General features: G+C 39.4%; 1 protein-coding gene across 4 annotated transcripts in view; it reads right to left on the bottom strand.

Annotated features, from left to right (window-relative positions):
• The window catches only part of MTUS1 (microtubule associated scaffold protein 1), a 118,743-nt gene that overhangs the window by 99,180 nt on the left and 1,004 nt on the right, over positions 1 to 18,559 (bottom strand). The window contains exon 2 of one of the 4 annotated variants that reach the window (XM_063155976.1): positions 2,827 to 2,948. The exons of the other annotated variants lie outside the window; for them this stretch is intronic. The gene's annotated coding sequence lies outside the window, so the exon portion shown is untranslated. The remainder of the gene's footprint in view (positions 1 to 2,826; positions 2,949 to 18,559) is intronic. 4 annotated transcript variants of the gene reach the window in all.

Below are 18,559 nucleotides of genomic sequence, written 5' to 3' on the forward strand. Positions count from 1 at the left end.
CTCTTTGCCAAGATGCACAGAGCCAGCTGAGGTCCAGGAAAGCTGAAAGCTTCTCCAACACAAGCAGAACCACCGAGGCACATTTAACAACCAAGCAGATGCAGCTGCAGCAATCACAACTGCACTCCCACTTGAAGAGTAACAACTACAAAGAGTATCATCAGGACAATGGGACACCCCAATACCAGACTCTCCCGACTGTAAGCTGCTGCATCTTCCCCACAGTCAGAATAAACTCCAACAAGTTCACACACTCCAGATGCCTGGGTAAAAAAAAAACAAAAGTTCTAGTCAAAGTAGGAAGGAAAGTAAAGACCCCTTTTGGAAAAGGGTGTCTGAATAAAAGTCTCCACTCAGACCAGAATGGCAAAGCTTGGCTTTCAGACTACTGACTTGGGTGGAGGGGAGGAAGAGTTAGAGGTGAGTCAGAGTCACAAGAACACATTTTGCTTAATAATCTACCATATTCAGAAAGAAGAAAGATGCCAGTGCTGCCATGCTTACTTAGAATATATACAGAGAAATACCAGGCACTAGCTGCTTCTGACAGAAGGTACTTGCAGACTTTCAGGTATTGGTTAAGTGTTCTAATAGCAATAGTGTATTTCTTACACAGAACAAATTCAGCCACTATACTTACACAAATACAAATCACCTGCTTTCACTAACCAAAGCCTCATGGGTAAATCAAGAGTCAAGGTGAAAGCTGGAAGTCAAGAGGCTTCACCTACAAGGCAGGTGGGCACATCTGCTTTATAAGCACATGACTGAGTTGTCACAGCCTCATCTACAGCTGAGTGACCAGGAACAGGACAAGACGTACAAGAATCATACAGTTCTGGCCAAGAATTGGTACTGTGCAATACCCTCAGATCACAGTAAGGGCAACAAAGCTCATGGACCCCACCACTGTCTCCACAGCCTGCACTCCCCTTCACTCCATCTGCTGAGGAAATGATCAGTTTTGGAGAGAAATTAAAAGCTGCATGTTAGGGAAACCATTCAGTCACAGTTCAGTTTCTCAGTTTGAAAAACATATCTGTGCTTACACACAGAATAGGATACAGGTCAGAGTCCACAGCGGTTTTGTTAAACATTTAAGCAAATTCAACTTAATGCACTTTTCCAGATCTTTTGGCAGGAGATGTTAACCCACTGTGCTACAGGTGAACTCTGCCTGGCTGTGAAGGTCACCTTGATACCAAGCACCAGCTTCCAATTTGAATGCTTAAGTGTTTAAGACACTGTTCCTCACATGCACACATTCTTTTGCAAGCACTCTTCACCTATCAGCATCAGTAAGATAAAGACATTTTATTAAGAAAAATCTTGAGCTTTTTGGAAAAAACATTGCTACCAGTTGTACTTGATGAAAACAGAAAGCCACAGGTGAAGATGTGAGGTGTAGAAATGTAGGCACACAACTTACTCCTTCTCTACCATTTCAGGATTAGAATGTTAGAATGGGAGAATGCTGAAAATGGATACTATTCTCAAAAGATTGGTTAAATAACCTAAAAAAGAGAATCTTAAACTTAAGCTATTGTCATTGCAGTACAATCCTTCAAAAGCTACTTCCAGGATTTCTTTAGAAATAATTACTACTTTCAGCTAACAGAGACACATATGCAGACTGCTGCATCCAGCATTTCCTCCTACAGAGTTTGGGGTATTTCACCTTTCTTCCTGAAACAACCACAGGGAAGGTAAAAGTTAAGGTGAAGCTGTGGCTACTTTCTTGTTTAGAAAAACCCCTGAATCACAAAAAGATGGAGGCAGCAAGAGGCAGCTGGGCCACTATCACTCAAATTATGAATTTTTACACAGTCACTGATTTGCTTGCCCCTGGTGTTGAACTCTGTGCTTGAGCATGGGATTGTGCTTTTTTGAAGGTCAAATTAGTCCTGCCTACAGAGTATTTATCACAACTCAATAACACATTCAAATTTGCTTGAATATATTTTGCAATAGTAATTTCCTCTTTTTTTTCCCCATTCTAGTTTTAGGTCTTCTCCTCTTCTATAAAGAAAAACAAATTACACTTCCTTTATCACCTTTAAAGGTGTGGTTGATATTTCCTTTTAATTTTGTAATCAATAAATACTGGCAGATCCTGTTTCAGTATTTTAGCTTAGCTAAAGATGGCAGGATTAGAAAAGATCAGACACAGAAAAGCAGTACCTCAGCATGCAAAGATCAATGATTAAAGACCACTTCAAATACTGAGAATAGAAAAAGACCCACTAAGTAGAGGCCCTTTATCATCCCCAACTCTCCATTTTAAGAGCTGGAACTTGACAGTCCTTTCTAAACTTCTAATAGAAAATAGCATATTACAGTAGTTTTGCCAACACATCAACCAGCCTTCCAGGAAATAGTGTGTCAGCAACATATGGAAACTACGTGAAGGGAGTTTTTGGCATTTGTCTCAGCCTGGTATGTCTTTAGCCTTAACTGTGGAAGCCACTAACAGTTCTGTCTTAGCTGTAAAATTTAAAACAGGGAACATGATATCAATGACAGTACATGCTTATCATTCAGTACAAGCCACCAAACCTCAATCACAAGTACTACTACATTCTATGTAATTTTTACAACAAAAATATTTACTTTGAACCACTTTTAAGCAAACAGCTTGAGAAAATGCTAATAATCTTTTCAACCTCTAAGCAGTAAAGAATAAACTGGAAGTGTCACATATAAAAGCATGTTTCTATGTTTATGGAACAGACAACTTCAAGTAATAAATCTGGGAAGTTATTTGGTGTATAACAGCAACTTACACTAGGGCACAGTAGAAAGAAACATACCCCACAAAGTACTTACTCAGTCAAAGCACAAGCCTTTCAAAAGAGACAAGTCGAGGCTGAGTTTGATTACTCATCAAAAGCTCTCCCCAGTGGCACACAGCAGAGTACAAGAAATCAGTGAGAGTAAGGGAAGAAGAACTGAAACAAAACCATTTAATCCAGATTAGAGAGTCCTCTCATAAGATTTCAACTTTCAAAGATCTGTTCAGCCAGGCAGCAATAAAAGACTCAGGCTAAGGAATTTTCCTTAGACACTCTGCCAGCACTGCACCAAAAACTCCCTGCATGCTACTAACACATTCGGCAGGTCTGACAAGGGCTTCACAAATTTGACAAATGCTATTTGTAGAGAGGTCTTTTCTGTAACACTTTGGATCATGCTCCCACTGAGGGACAAAACCTGTAGCTAACAAAATAAGCACACCTTTGCCTGGCCAGGTCTGAAGTAGCAGGAGGACGGACTTACTCAGCTCACTTTTTTTTGCAACTGAGGAACTCAGAAGCCTTTAAAACCACAAACTACTGTTTTTGTAAAGCTGTGGGCTACCACAACTCCAATACAGGCTACAAAGTCACTTCAGAGCAATTGCAGCACCCAGGAGCTCCTGCAGCCCAGTGCCACCAGTGCTGTCAGCACAAGGCTCCACAAGGCGCTGGGTGCTGAGAGCACACATGTGGGGCCATGGCAAAACATTGGCCCTGTGCTCCAGGTCACAGAGAAACACACACACACAAGCAGGTGTTTCCCCCACTGTCACTGTCCTTCTCCTGTGCATGACGAACTACCACATACAGTTCCCTGGAAGAGAATTTTATACTGCAAAGCCTGCAGAACAGCTTGGATAAATGTAATCTTAGCCTACCTACAGAAAGCCTGAGAAAAGAACAGTTATTTGGAAAAGTCATATTGCAACACATAAACAATTATTCACTTTTGCATTATGGAACTAACAGTTCTCCCTCACCTTTTATAAGTGACATAAACTGCAGTCTCTTAACTCCTGTCTGCTACAGGCAAGTAAAGGTGAAAATGGTGCTTCCAAAAAACTGAAGAGTTTCCTTTACTAAATTAATGTAACCACATCATAGAATTAATCTGGAAGTGTATAACTTGCTCCTAAACCCATTTACTCGAGGTTTCTAAATTAATTCACCATTGCAGGAAATGTGGAAAGAGAAAAAAAAGAAAACTAGAATACATTAGTTATGTGAAACAGTGTTAAACTTACTTTCACTCTCTGAAAATATTTCTTTCCTCAGGGTACAAAGGAGTTGTAATAAAAACAAACAACTTCATTTTAACAAAGTCAATTTAAATGTGGAATTATCATAGTTATATTAAACTTCACTCCAACACATCCCAAATTTAAAGTGCGCCATTTGAGTGGTATGTACTCATTGACACTTCTAAACACAGACAAACCACTACTTTTGGGTACACAGATTTAGAGCTGAAGAGTTAAACATTTCAGAGTAATTTCTGTTTTCCGATGAGAACCTTCTCTGCATTCAGTTAATTTATTCAGTTTTCAAGATATAAGGAATAGAGTCAATTGAAATCTCTTAGAAGATCACAGAATTAAACACTTTTTAAAGCAACAACCCCCAATATTTCAGAAACAAAGTTATGAATGTTAGGTATCTAGTGGATAATGTGCCTCTAGTTGATGATACAGAAGTATTACAAGAAATCATGCAGTTATCTTTAATTATAAGTGAGAATTGATAATGCATCATTATGGAAGAAGGCACAGAGCATCAACTCACTCTTTTGCCTTTAGAGAAACAGGTGACAACTGTTACATTACTAAGACATCCTTTAAGCAATAAATGCTAAATGAATAAAATGATTGCTCTTTGAAGAAGAAACAACTCTTTCAGCTATCCCATGTTCTTGGATGACAACCTCTCTATAAAAATGAGCTTTTTAGCATTTAAGTTCTTCAAGGAGTCAAACTAATTTGACAAATCCAAATTTTTTTCTGCTTTGCAAAACTGAAGTGGATGGCAACAAGCTTCGTTCTCCCATCTAACAACACACAGCACACTACAGCTCCATAGCATTACCAATGGAAGAATATGATACTGCAAGAGCCAAGATTTCAGCACTACACAGCTTGTCATTGAGATCCCAACCTCCCAGCCTCAAATACTGACTACCAGTTCATTGCACTTACCATCAGAAAAACACTGTGTCAGAAATTTAATAGAAAAGTAGAGAGTTGACCACCTGCAGAATAGGAATAGTTGTCTCCAGGCTATAATCATCAAGGCTGAGAGAACTGGGATTATTCAGCCTGAAAAAGACACTTCAGGGTGACCTAATTGCAGCTTGCCATTACCTGAAGGGAGCCTACCAGAAATATGGAAACTATTTACAAGAGCATGTAGTGACAGGCTAAGGGGGAAGGGTTACAAACTGAAAGACAGTAGGTTCTGATTAGACATTAGCAAGAAATTATTTACTGTGAGGGTGGTGATGCACTGGAACAGGTTGAACATAGATGTTGTGGATGCCTCATCCCTGGAAGTGTTTAAGGCCAGGTTGAGGTGAGGCTTTGAGCAACCTGATCTAATCAAACACATCCCTGCTCATGCCAAGGAGGTTAGAACTGGATGATCTTTAGGCCCCTTACAACCCAGGCCATTCCATGATTCTGTGACCTCTGAGAGAAAAACCAAAACAACACACAAAGATGCAGAAATCAGAAGGAACTAAAGCAATAAGTATATAGCTATTGGCTGGGAGGATACTCAGGCTGAAGAACCTCACCCTCAGCACCACAAGCATTCTGCATTCAGAATCACTGGGTGGTGAATCCTGCTGCTGCTCAGCTGGCACAAAGGACAAGGCTTTCCTGGGTCCCTAGTTGAACTTGTTATGGCTTGATTATGCCTTTAAGGACTTCTTAAAAGCTGCTCTTTAAGGTTAGTCAATACTGAGCTCTGGACTTAAGTTTCTACTTCATTTCTCCCCATTTTGCCCATAATAGTCTCTCTCGTGGAGATTAACATACTTTCAATCTATTTAAATACAGCGCAAATATCTCCCTGTAAAAAAAGTGATCACCAACCATCTGCCCTTCTTCTCTCCCCTTCAGAACAGATCCAAAATTATCTTCTCTTTGACCCATACATTCATATTTTGCAGCTGATGAAATCTGAAATCTGAGTGCTTTCCTGAACAGGCTTTTCTGATTTCTTGCCTACCACTTTTGACTGCTAGATTCTTTTCCTAAATGAAAAATTTTCCTAGACTAAGGATGCTAAAGAGTGCTGCAGGAGCAAGCTGACTACACATGGCAGCACCAGGCACAGATCACTGTAATCTTTTAAGAGTTAAGCTGACAATTTGAACATATTGTTCTCCTTCATCTCATTTAACACGCAAGGAGTAAAAAAGAGCACTTTCTTCAGAAGTAAGATTTGAAAATTTCATATTAAAAGCTCCTACTGCAAGTTTTCTAGCTGAGGCATTTAATGTGTTATTTCTTGAATGAAACACAGATTGTCTTTTTTACATCCATCTATAAAATGCTCAAAAGTAAACTTTTCTTTGTCTTGATCTTCCCTTTACCTCTGAACCACCAGCAGGAAGAGGCTGGTCTATGAAAAGCAGTCTGTCTGTCCTCCCTTCCTGAAATGGCCGATGAAACAGTCGTTTAAGTAGAAATTTCTTTTTCCTTCGTAAGGAAATCACCAAATACATTAAACTGTGATAGAATTGTCTCCAACTACTGACATAGCTGATGTAGAAGAATAAGTAGTTCATACCAGTTTTAGAGTTGTAACACTCATGTGGAGGATGCTTTTTGGTACTGTGCAGATTTCCTAACCATTTATGAGGGGACCTCCCTTTGGTTCACATCAATCACATCACAGTATGCGATGTAGAAATTCTGTGCTGGACATTTGCAGTAACATTCCTTTCTCTAGGATGCAAAAATGAGCTCAAGCAAACACCTAAAACTGGCCCAGACAATTTCACTTCTCTGCTGTAGTACAAATACCACACAATCAAGAGATAAACAAAACACCAGTTTGTCTGGGAAGTTGCTGCAACTCAAACTCAAATACTTCTTTAATAGGCTTGGAGTTATGGGATTTATAATTATTTTCATTAAGAGTTCTAAAGTGTGAGGTTTCACATCTATACATGAAAAATTCACATACTTGTTTAACTTGAACACAAGATTTGTACAAGAAAGCACAATGAGGAAAGAAAATTGTCTCCCCCCCCCAGCCCAGTTTACCTTAGCATGCCTTGAACACTGCTTCATTCTCTCAACTACAGACAGCATGCAGTCACCAGTGCAGAATGTGAAGAAAATGAGAAAATCTTTGGGATACTTGGCAGAAAACCTGGGTTTGCATCATCTGGCATGAGAGGCAGGAAAAGTTCCCCTGAGTGGGATGGTTTTAGCAAAGTTCTTGGTAAACTTAAGGTCAGAATCTGACTGGATTAGAGATGCAGTCTCAAGGCCAAAGCTCCCACCTCTCTTCCAGGCACTGGTAACCCTTCGGATTAAGGTAGACAGCCCTAGAGATGTGAAGAATGCCAGGTGCACTTGCTCTTGCCTTTCTTCTTTAACTTCTTCCATTTCAATTTGTAAGTATCAAGACTCTCAAACTAAGCTTTATACTCATCAAACCTTGGTTTAACCCCTATGTTCCACCCCAAAGACAGAACTAAAAATAAAATTATCCAAATTAAGCAAGTTACTCAGTTTTCAACAAGTTTAAAATTATTTCATGCAGATCAGTAACTTACACTAGAACTGGTTTATACTGGACTTTGATCCACAGATAAGTGCTACCACTTAGCCTAAGAACTTCTGTAAAAAGTTCCAATAACATCCGTAAAAATTGCCCTCAACTAAATAGAAAAAATAAGACAGATATTCCTCATTTGGGATAACCCTGTTCAGGGTTAGGGTTAAACTATAATCTTTCAATTTACCAGATCGCTGCAGTATTGAGCAATTTATTTATTTTTTTGGCTACCCAGGGAACTGTTTGAGTTTCAGGTTAAGCACATTCTGTTCCACTTAAATGGCAACATGCCAAATCCATTTAAATATTTAAACATTAACCTCAAAGTCACTGGTTTGTAGAAAGGCAGACGTTAGTCCAGAGGGAATAAATTTTTCTATAGGCACTATCACTGAGTACAAAGGCCATTTGCCTCTTTCTGAAAGCAATTTCTGGAAGAGCTGAAGAGAATGGAAAAGATACTACAGCATTCATAATCACTTCAATGACAGACTTCTTCCCAAGAGTGGACAGGTGCCTGTTATTTGACATTTTCCCTTTTCAATACTACAGATTCATCTTCTGTGTTTAAAAATGCTACTTTTTTGCCCAATGGAAAAATACAGGGTTGCTACAGTTACACCTAATAGTTTTATATAGTAGGGTTATCCAGTTATTCAATGTTACTTTGAGGCACAAAGTAAGATTTTGCCATCCAAGACGTCTCTATAACAAAAACAGAAAACAAAAGACATACACTGAAAGGCTATTAAGTTTAGACATTCAAGGACCTGCCCGGCTGTACACTGTTCCAAGTGTTCACTCATAAGTAGAGATGGGATGTACATGAATAGTGCATTTCTACATGTTTTTGGGTTTAGGGGTTTTTTGTGGGTTTTTGCTGGGGTTTTTTTTGGGGGGGCAGGGAGTAAGATTGTCATTGCAGGAAGCTCAGGGAAGGAGCCAGTCCACCACTTTCCAACTGTGTTGTAAGCCACCTTCTGCTACCTGCAGATTATGATTAGTCCTGGAGATTGAGAAACTTAATTCTTTATAGCATCTAACTGTATTCACATTTGACAACCACAAACATACTTTTACATGAAGCCACTGGTTGGCAAAACAAAACCACCACCAACCAGCCATCAAGAACACACTGCAACTGATTTTTTTTTCCTAGAAACCACTTCCCTCACATTTTTTTTAAGAACAACATTCTAAGCTGCCCCTCTAGGGAAGCTTGCATTCTCTGTGTTTATAAATAAGTAAGCAGTTTGTAACAGCAGCTTTATTCTGACACCAATCAGATAAAAACATGCACTAAATATAACTTACGTAAATACTATGGAATGACCTCTACAGAACCAGACATCTTTTATCAATGATATGCACCCCATTACAGATTAGAGAACAGAAATATTGATCTCAAGGTTTGCCACACGGTTTCTACATGGCCTTCAATAAGAAAACTGAACAACTAGAAACATCTGAAAGCTTGTGATGGAGTAACCTTGTAGAACACAAAGCTCTCCTGCTTATTTTACACTGAAAATAGCCCACTGCAGGGGGAAAAACCACCCCCAGCACACAGGCTTACTATATTTAGGTGACACCTTACCAACAGGGTAACCCCTAGGAGAGTAAAGGCTGGAGGCATGCCCACATGCCAAGCTACACCACTGAAGTGTCAAATGTTCTGCTGGGAGAGCTGCTCTAACCACTGCGGTTTCTCACCTTCACTCTTCTCAGTTTTGAGTACATTACAGTCGCTTCTTTCAAGGCTCCACAGCTCTTATTTTGTCTAAAAAAGTGCATTTTTAACCCGTGTGTGCTTGTGACTAAATGTTGTTGTAGAGTAAGGCTTACACACCAGCACAACAGTGCTGGGACCTGTGTGAGCATAGCAATTCAGCCTACTGCAATAAAGATAGCTGGGAACCAAGGGGAAGAATTACAGTCCTGATTGCCACTAGGCTGGGACAAGTGGAAAAAGCTGAATGCTGAAAAACACCCAGAGACCCCAATTAACAGGGCATGCACCACCAGCTCTGCTCGAAGCACTTGGCCAACAGTCATCTGGGCAAGCAGGGAAGCCACTGGCCCAATACAACAACAACAAAAAACATGCTCAATGCTTTTCTTGTTCAAGTAATCGCTGAAGCTGCAATACATCTTTCAGTAGAGGCAGCTTTTAGCAAGACTTCAGAAGGTCTAATGATACAGCCTCTGCATGTAGGGAACTGAAGACAACTCCTATTCAATTATCACCTTGCAATTAGGGTACTAAATGAACTACCAGCTCAAGCTGGCTGAAATTTGGAGCCAGACTTACTAACTTCTTCAGCATTGAGATGCAGCTTGATTAAAACAGAGAAGCATGAATAAATACTAGTTACACCAAACAGAGCTATTATGAAACCTATAAGAAATGTATAACACAGAAGACTGACTTTATGGTATTTGACTTGGGAGCCCACTTGCTGAGCAGTGGGACACTTTATTACACAAAATATTTGGCACACAAACCCAAACACAAAAACAAGCTCAGGGCAAGAAAAGAAAGGTAAAGATGAATCCTAACCACATACAGAAACTGCTCAGATATCTTGATCTGTGTGCTTGTGCAATAAAGTAGAAGCAAGCTTTTACCACAAGCAGTATACATAATCAAGTGGATGTCCAAAAGCATGTCCAATCTCCTGAGAAAACTGCCAAGCTCACAAGGTTTGTATTATCTGCTATTAGAATATCAAGGATCTACAGAGCACAAAGAATCCTTAGGTGAAGCAGTGGTCTGCACAACTCCAAACCAGAAGCTATCCATTACACGAGAGCAGAGCAAGAATATTCATTCTGTTACTACACACTAAAGTAGGTGACCTTCCCAGCTGCTTGGCAAGCCTCTGCTGTCCTTGCAGGCAGATACTGAGAGTGCAAACACCTAAAGGCATCCAACTGCCCAAGGCCACCAACCTATGCTGACTGCAGAACCAGCCTTCATTATCTCCTGGCATCAAGGTTCTGGCTGATTATAATAGTGTGTCAAGAGACAACACCCAGACAGCTCAGTTTCATAACACTCAACTATAACAATTCCTCAACAGGTCCTACGAATTGTTTATGACATTGGAACAAAGCAGAGGAAACACAGATGCACTGTAGGGAACATCTGTAGCTCTGAGATGCTTCTATACTGAGACACAAGTAAGGATTCAAACAGCAAAATATCCAAGGAATTCCTTTCATTTCAGGAAAGCTTGCAAAGGAACAACTCCAGCAATCCACCTGTAGATACAAAAATTTAATTACCTAAAACTCAGGAACAAATAAAATTACTCACTCAAATTCAAAAGAAGCATCAAATAAAATAAACAGTAAGTAAGTAATCTACTATGTGATACAAAAATAATTCTCAGACAATTCTGGCAACAAATTCATTAAATCAAGTCATATGCTATAATACATATGAACTACAAATCATACCAACAGATTTTATTCCAGCACCTTCAGGCTGCTGATAGCAGCTGCTGCTAACAGAGACCTGAAAAGGATGAAATTTCACAGACAATAAAAACAGTTCATGTTCCTTCCACACTTCTTGAAAGAAGTAAGAATAAGTAAGAGTAAGAATAAAGTTCCATAAGTTTGGCTGGGAACACTAAATGAGGAGCAAATAAAGCATACAAAATAACATTCTCCTTGGAGGAAGTCTGCAGCAGACTTCAGCTCCTGCAAACTTACACCTGAAGTATTACTGAGAGGATACAGCACCACACAGGCTGCCCACTTAAAAGCGTCTGGTAGAGAGCACACCTGAAACAGGGAGTTGTTCAAATAGAACTAACATAAAGAAACACCAAGCTTCTGCAAATTTTTGTAGGCACCTTCTAGGTATCTACAATGTAATGAAATGGTCAAGTCAGCACTGAGGGTGTCTGGCAGAGGTGAAACTGGCAGACAAGCCAGGCAATTAGGTAAGATTGCAACAGTGGAACAGCAATCAATAGGCTTCCCAAGATTAGATAGCAGCCAGCCACAGAGTAATGGTTTTAAGATCCTTGATGACTGATGGGAGCAAAGCAATAACCAGTGCACACATCAGATGAGAGCACACTGCAAGAGACAGAGCCTGCTTACAGTGCCAGGAACTGCCAGGCCAGTACATTCAGAAAGGGCCTGCATCACACAGCCAGCAACCAGCAGCATCCAAGGTGAGCCGTCCTGCAGCTCAACACAGGCACAGGGGAGGCAGCACTGGTGCTTCACACGCTTAGACAGCATCAACATGAAGCCACATGACCATTAAGAGCTTCAGCCAGGAGTCAGAAATAATCCTGTACACAATAGAACTGAAAGATTAATGTCCAAAAGGTGGAAAGGAACAGTTCGATAAAAGCATTCCTTTTCTTCTTTTTTTGTCCTCCTCAAATGAATAACCAGAAAGAAGTGGGGAGTCAAAAAGAGACATACAATAATTCAGTAATGGTTTGAACATGAGCACATTTGCAAAACCAAAAGATGTCAATCCTCTTAGAGGAAATCACAAAGTCCACATGCAATGATGGACAAAGCACCGTCTAGTTTCAACCACCACTTTTACAGAAAAAACTCAAACCAAAACAACAAAAAAGCAGGACAGGATCACCTGTAGCAACCTGCACTGAGCCTTACATGGAGAACCTGAACATGGCATCAAAGACAACAGAGGAGGCTTTCTCAAGTACACTAAGCACAGATGTCCAGTCTCCACAGAAAATTTTCTAATGAGCCAGGGTATATGTCTGTGCTAAAAACCAGTATGAGAAGACAGTTTCAATGCTAATCTCAGAGAGGAGCTAAACAAGCTACTCCTTCAGTCCAAAATGTTGAGCAAAGTGTATCCTCCCAGGAATTAAGATAGATGATCACTAACAGAAGTTAGTTTTTACATTCCACAAAGTGACAACTCTAATACTGCGTGCACCTTGCTAAAAGAATTAGTTCTTCAAATAAGCCATCCTTTCACTCTGGTGGGTTTTGGGTTTATTTAGGCTTTAACATGTTTAGTTGTCAGCTCCTTCAACAACAAACATCAGCTTTCAGACAAATGTGGGCAGCAAATCAAGGTGCAACAGTTCATTTTTTATTAAATTTAGTTCTCCATTTTCTGGGAAAGTCATACACTGATTTAATGATGGGACTGAATTCTCTGAAAACTATGACATTTAAGTTTGCTAACCTCAAAGAGCACAATTTAAGTATGGACCAAACAAATGCAAATCTGCAGAAGGTCTAACAAATGTTTAAATAAGCCTAGTAATCAAGATGTTAGGGAAGTTCATGCTTTGCAAGAGGTAAAACTCCATCAACGGAATACCAGAAGAGTTTAATCTCCAGGTGACATCATTGCAGATGACATGAGAGTCCAAAAAGCACTGCCTGTGGCAGAGAGGAGTGTTAAAAGCCTTTCAAACGAAATTTCAAGCTATTCTTCAGTTTCTTTCCCAAAAGAACATGACAAAGATTCAAGAGGACAGCATTCTGACACTATTAAAGCTTTATGTTTCTTTGTAAGTTAAATGGTGAATTACGATTGATAACAATAATCCTAATATTGGGATGCATGCTGCATATTTGTTTTCTGTATCAATCAGTATCTCCCAAAATAAACACCTACCCAGGTTACTTCCAAATGTTCATGGTGAATGACTTTGCCATAAGCTGTCTTTTTAACTGAGCAACTTAAAGGCCAAGATAGAAAACTACCCACATGAAACACAGCCACTACAGAGAAGTGACATTAAATAACACAGCATTCAAGACATCAAAAGCAGTAAGATAAGCAGGAGAAGAAAATAACAAAAGCAACTCAGACTGAAAAGCAGATTCAATTTTGACAATTTCCAATCAAACAACCCTTGATACATCTTTAAAACTGGACATCAGGTTTGAAAGTAACAGCTGCGTATTGTTGCTTTTGCTGCACAGAGTGGAAGTTGTACTGACCATTGCAGAGCCCACGTTACCAGAACTCCAAAACTTTTAAATAAAGCTTGCAAAGACAGACTTCCAGTTTTCCACACTGCATATATGCCACTTTTCTATAGAATAATTTTTATCAAGCTATTATTTCTGTCCACTAAGCAGTCTTCCAATTATGCAGCATTTACCAATAAACCACTAAAAATAGTCAAATTTCATGCTAATTTCACCCAGAAAACTTGGAGACTTTTTCCCCCCCTCAAACTAAAAGAAATGCTAAGGACATCTGACACATCAAAACTTCATAGAACTGGGTGAAATGACAGGCTCACAGAGGAGCATATGAGAATTTCTTACAGCAAGAGGCAGCATTCAGAAAACTGCAGCACTATAATCTTCTTGCAACTCAGAGCTGCAATAAAGAGCTATGGTCCTGCTCAGGGACAGGATTAATCACCTGATCAATGTCATTTCAGAGGAAAGGGCCACCAACAGCTCACCTTACATCAATTTCCTTGAAGGTCTCGGTGTTTCATCTGAAAGAGTTCAGTACCAAAAGCAGGTACAATTGCCAACTAACTTCTATAACAACACTTGCCTATAATCCTGTAAATGGCTCACCAACCATCCTAGTTCAAGTTATTTCTTTGCTTAAATGATGTTATTTGCTAGATTACCCAAAACAGGTTACAGAACCTCCAGCTACAGATTTGCAAGACTCAGCTGCACCCTGCCATGTCTGACCTGATCTAGCTCATGCTGTAGTCCTACCTCAGTGCAAAGGTTAGAAAAAGGCACTTCTCAGGCAAACTGTAATTCTGTAAATTAAAGCATTTTTTAAAGAAAAATACGAACCTGAGGAAAATATTATGAAAGTACTTCCCGACTTCCCTTTTAAAGTCACATCACTGGTATTTCAAATACCTCTAATAATCATAGCAAAAAAAAAAACAAATTCGCTGTCACAAAAACATTTGAATCAGACACTAAGAGAGCAAGCAACTCAGACTCTGTCCAAGAACTGATGATTCTTGTAGACTGTGCATTAACAGGATGTGTGCTGTCCATAAGCCAGCAGCATCTTCCATTTATATCTCCAATTAAAAAATGGTCTCACACCATGGTCTTGAATCAGTCCAAGGATCTTACCTTTAGCATCCTCAGGTAAGAGTAATCATATTTGACTCACTAGAAGCATACAGGTAAAGCACCAAGTAAAACAGGAAAGGCAGATCCACGTTAATTAGGAGAATGGGCACACAAACCATATTTAATGGACAAGTCATGGTCTTTCTTGTTTAACAGTAGTTTATTCATCAGCCCATAGTCTTTACCACAATGCCCAATGGCATACAGATCCTTAGTTCCCAAACCCTCCTGAAATGATGGTGCAGCAAAATCCTCCTACTTTTTAAATTCTTCAATCAAGATGATTCAGTCTGCTGCAATTCAACACTACAGTCATGACAAGGCAGCAGCCTCAGCTAAAACTCCAACAGGGGATGAATGGAGGAAAAAAGCAGTCTCTAACACTTGCAGCACCAACTACTCACACTCATCCAAGAGTACAATCACACTCTTTCAGGAGCCCAGAGATGTTAATAATTTCTTTTCTGGCCAGTCCCATAGGTTTACAGTGATCTCAGAAAGAGAAAAGGAACACCGTTTCACAAATCACTCCACCCAGACCTCACTGGTGTCAGCTAATGCTATCACACTGAACTAACAAGCCCAGAATACACTATATGGATCTTGTACATTGACAGGAGATCAGAGGAAATAAAAACATATAATGTATCTACAACCATATTTTTTATAGTAATAACAATTCCTGCTTCAATACTCTGGTTTTGCTTGAAGAAGGCTGGTCCATTTCTTCACTGGCATGAATGGAGCAAACACAGATGAAACAGACTCGGGAAGAAAGCTTGTCCTATTTCGTCCTGCCGGACACAGTACAGAGAATATGGAGTAAAAGATATTAGTGACACTAGGAACACCAGCCACCAGAATGAAGTGCTGGTGCACACACACGCCAATGTTGTGCCCACCTCAGGGATTCTGCTGTTCAGCTGATGCCCCCTGTCACTCTGAGCACACAGACTGCCTCTGTGTGCACACTCACAGGGGTCTGCACTAGAACTAGTTCATCAAACCCCAGGGTGGCTTACAACATCTCAGCTCCCAGTGCCCTGAGTGCACTAGTTTCATTTTCCTGCATAATTACCATATTACAATCTTTAAATCCACATTTAGATTAAATGCAGAAATAAGCTAGTTTTAATTTTTTAAGTTTAAGTATTTGAACATTGCTGCTGGCAACTTTGCCAAGTTCGAGGGGCTCAAATAAATTCTACGACAAAGCCAAACAAAATGACACACATTAAGGGAACCATCTAAAGAGAATGACGACAGACAATGGGGAGTCAATACAAGTGGGCAATTCACAGGTCACATCAAAGTCATCCATTAAGAGCAGCTGCAGGTTTTCCTGATGAAAAAACTAAACGGAGTAGTAACTAAAGCAGTTTGAGTGCAGTAGTAACTTAGTGTAAAAGGATTAATGCAATTCATGCAAGGGAAGGAGAAGTCCATGAAATAAAACTGAAGTTAATTTAGGTGCTAGAGATGGGAAAAAGGAAATTTCCCACTGACATAACTTTTGGCACTGAAAAAGTCCACTCATGTAGAAAATTACGACTCATAATTAATATTATTTTTTTACTTGAAAGACACAAAAATATCAACTAGAACTAACTTTCTTGTCAGATAATAAAGCATACCTATGCATAGCATACTCTGTGGAATCATCTCTGCAACAACAGAGAAAATAGGAAAGTAGAAAACAATTCTTCCCATGCCTCCATGAGAGCAACTATTGAGTCTAAAATCATCTTCATACGTAAATCAGGAAAAGCAAAAAACTCCACAGTGCAAGCACTCCCTTAAAAAGAAGTAGGCTGTTATCATTCTCACTTCAGTGTTTGCATAGAGCAAACTGTACAACAGCCAGTTCCACAGCACAAACACTGAAGAAGCACTGATTCTTGCAAACAAGTAAAGCAGAATAAAGAGCATTAACTTTCCCAGCTTTAACTCCAAACTACTCCATAGAATGAGCATTTCACAAACTCACCAGGCAATCTTCCATATTAAAGGGATAAAGGCAACTAAAAATGCTTGATTTTCCCAATAAAAGAGTAAATCAGGATACTTCATGAAACTGAATGAATAGAACACAATGACTTGAACAGAAATAGGGACTTAGGACAGGCAATCACTTCAGCAGCTTCTGTTGAATCGTACATACCACACGTGGCACTTCTGACCACATAATCTGATCTCTCATCATCAAGCAATCAAACTACAGCAGTGGTGCACTGTCACATCTTATAATAAGTACAATCTTGTAATATGCCGTATTTCTACACAAAACACATACATTTATACATGTACATGGCACATATATATGTATAAAAATGTAAGTGCATCTTTATTTCTGTAGATAAAAAAAAAAAATAAATCAGTCCCACACTATCAGCTGGCTAATCTGCATTCCAGAGTTCCTATTACAAATTTTAGCAATTATTTTGCTAGATTGTTAAGACCATTAGCTACCCAACATGTTAAATCTCAGCTCAATAGTAAATCCTAAAAGATTAAAAAAAAAGCATCCTTAGAGTTGACATTTTTGTACAAGAACCTTGGCTCTGCCTAAAAAAGAAACTCACTTGTAACATATGTGCCTGCAGACAAAAGCTTGAAACCACAAAATGCAAGAGTTAGAAACAGAAGCACCAAATGCATTTAGAGTGTCATTACTCAGTCAAATCTTGACTTTTTCAAGGCCTTGACACTGCACTGCTGCAGTTAGTCAGTACTCAGATACTGATTTCAGGTGTAAGTAAAACACATGAGAGTAAGGAACAATTATGCACCTGGCAGGAAGGCTTCTTATTTATGGATCACAACTGCTCAAAAATATCATGAAACCAAATCAAGGGGTTAGCTACTAAAAATTTAACATTTGTTCAAATATTTTCAACTTATGGCATCTTGACAGAATCATGCTAACTCTGAACAGGAAATCAGATTAGGTGAAGTTTTAGTATCAGATTTACCAGATCATGATCACTGTTTCAGCCACAGTTCCGAAGCAGACTGATCTCAGCCAGAAGTCAAAGCTTTGCAATATTTTAAAAGGGACTATATGAATTTTTAGCAGAGCCTTGTTACCACACATGCAATTACTCCATAAAATCACAGTCAAATGCAATCCATTGCTCACCCAGGATAATTAGCACTAGGAGAACTAAGCCAGCCCCAGTGGCTGGTGTGCAGTCACGCGAGCCAGCCGCTGCAATGCTGCTCTGCAGTTCCACCAGAGCACGGTGCATGTCACGAGGAATACACAATTCTTAATACCAATCTCATTTAGCAATCCATATTAGTTACCACTATCCACTCAGAAAATCTTAGTGATATAAACGATGATGGTTAAAGCTTTTCTATTCCCGAAATTAAAGTTTCACTGTATGAAAAACTTCTATCTCTCCTGACTTTAGAGAGAGGTGTTGCTGTGTACAGAATTAATTCAGAAAAAGAAGAAAGAAATTGATTACCCATTCATATATATTCAACAGCATAGGTATCATCCAATTTTTCAGACTTAGTGTTAATAATATTTTACATTATAGCTACTCTATCTTACAATGCATAGGCAGTGACCAGTAATGACTTCTCTTACCTAAGTGAAAGTCATACATCTGCCAGTGTGAGACTTCATCTTTCAGATAATCCCCCGGTGTGGGGTTTAACCAGCTGGACTGGCCATCACATGACAAGCAAAATGCAAACAAATAATAAAACCAAAGTCCAGGCTTAGACCCCGTGGCAGAACATCACCTACATACCCTAACCAGAAAGGGATGCTCAGTTCTCTGCTTGGACAATGCAGTAGAAAAACAGAGAGGTAGGGTGTTTTCACGGGGTTGTTTTCTGGGCATTTCTTTGTTTTGTTTTATTTTAAATACCTG

Source organism: Melospiza melodia, chromosome 5 (genome assembly GCF_035770615.1).
Source record: "Melospiza melodia melodia isolate bMelMel2 chromosome 5, bMelMel2.pri, whole genome shotgun sequence".
Taxonomy (NCBI): domain Eukaryota; kingdom Metazoa; phylum Chordata; class Aves; order Passeriformes; family Passerellidae; genus Melospiza; species Melospiza melodia.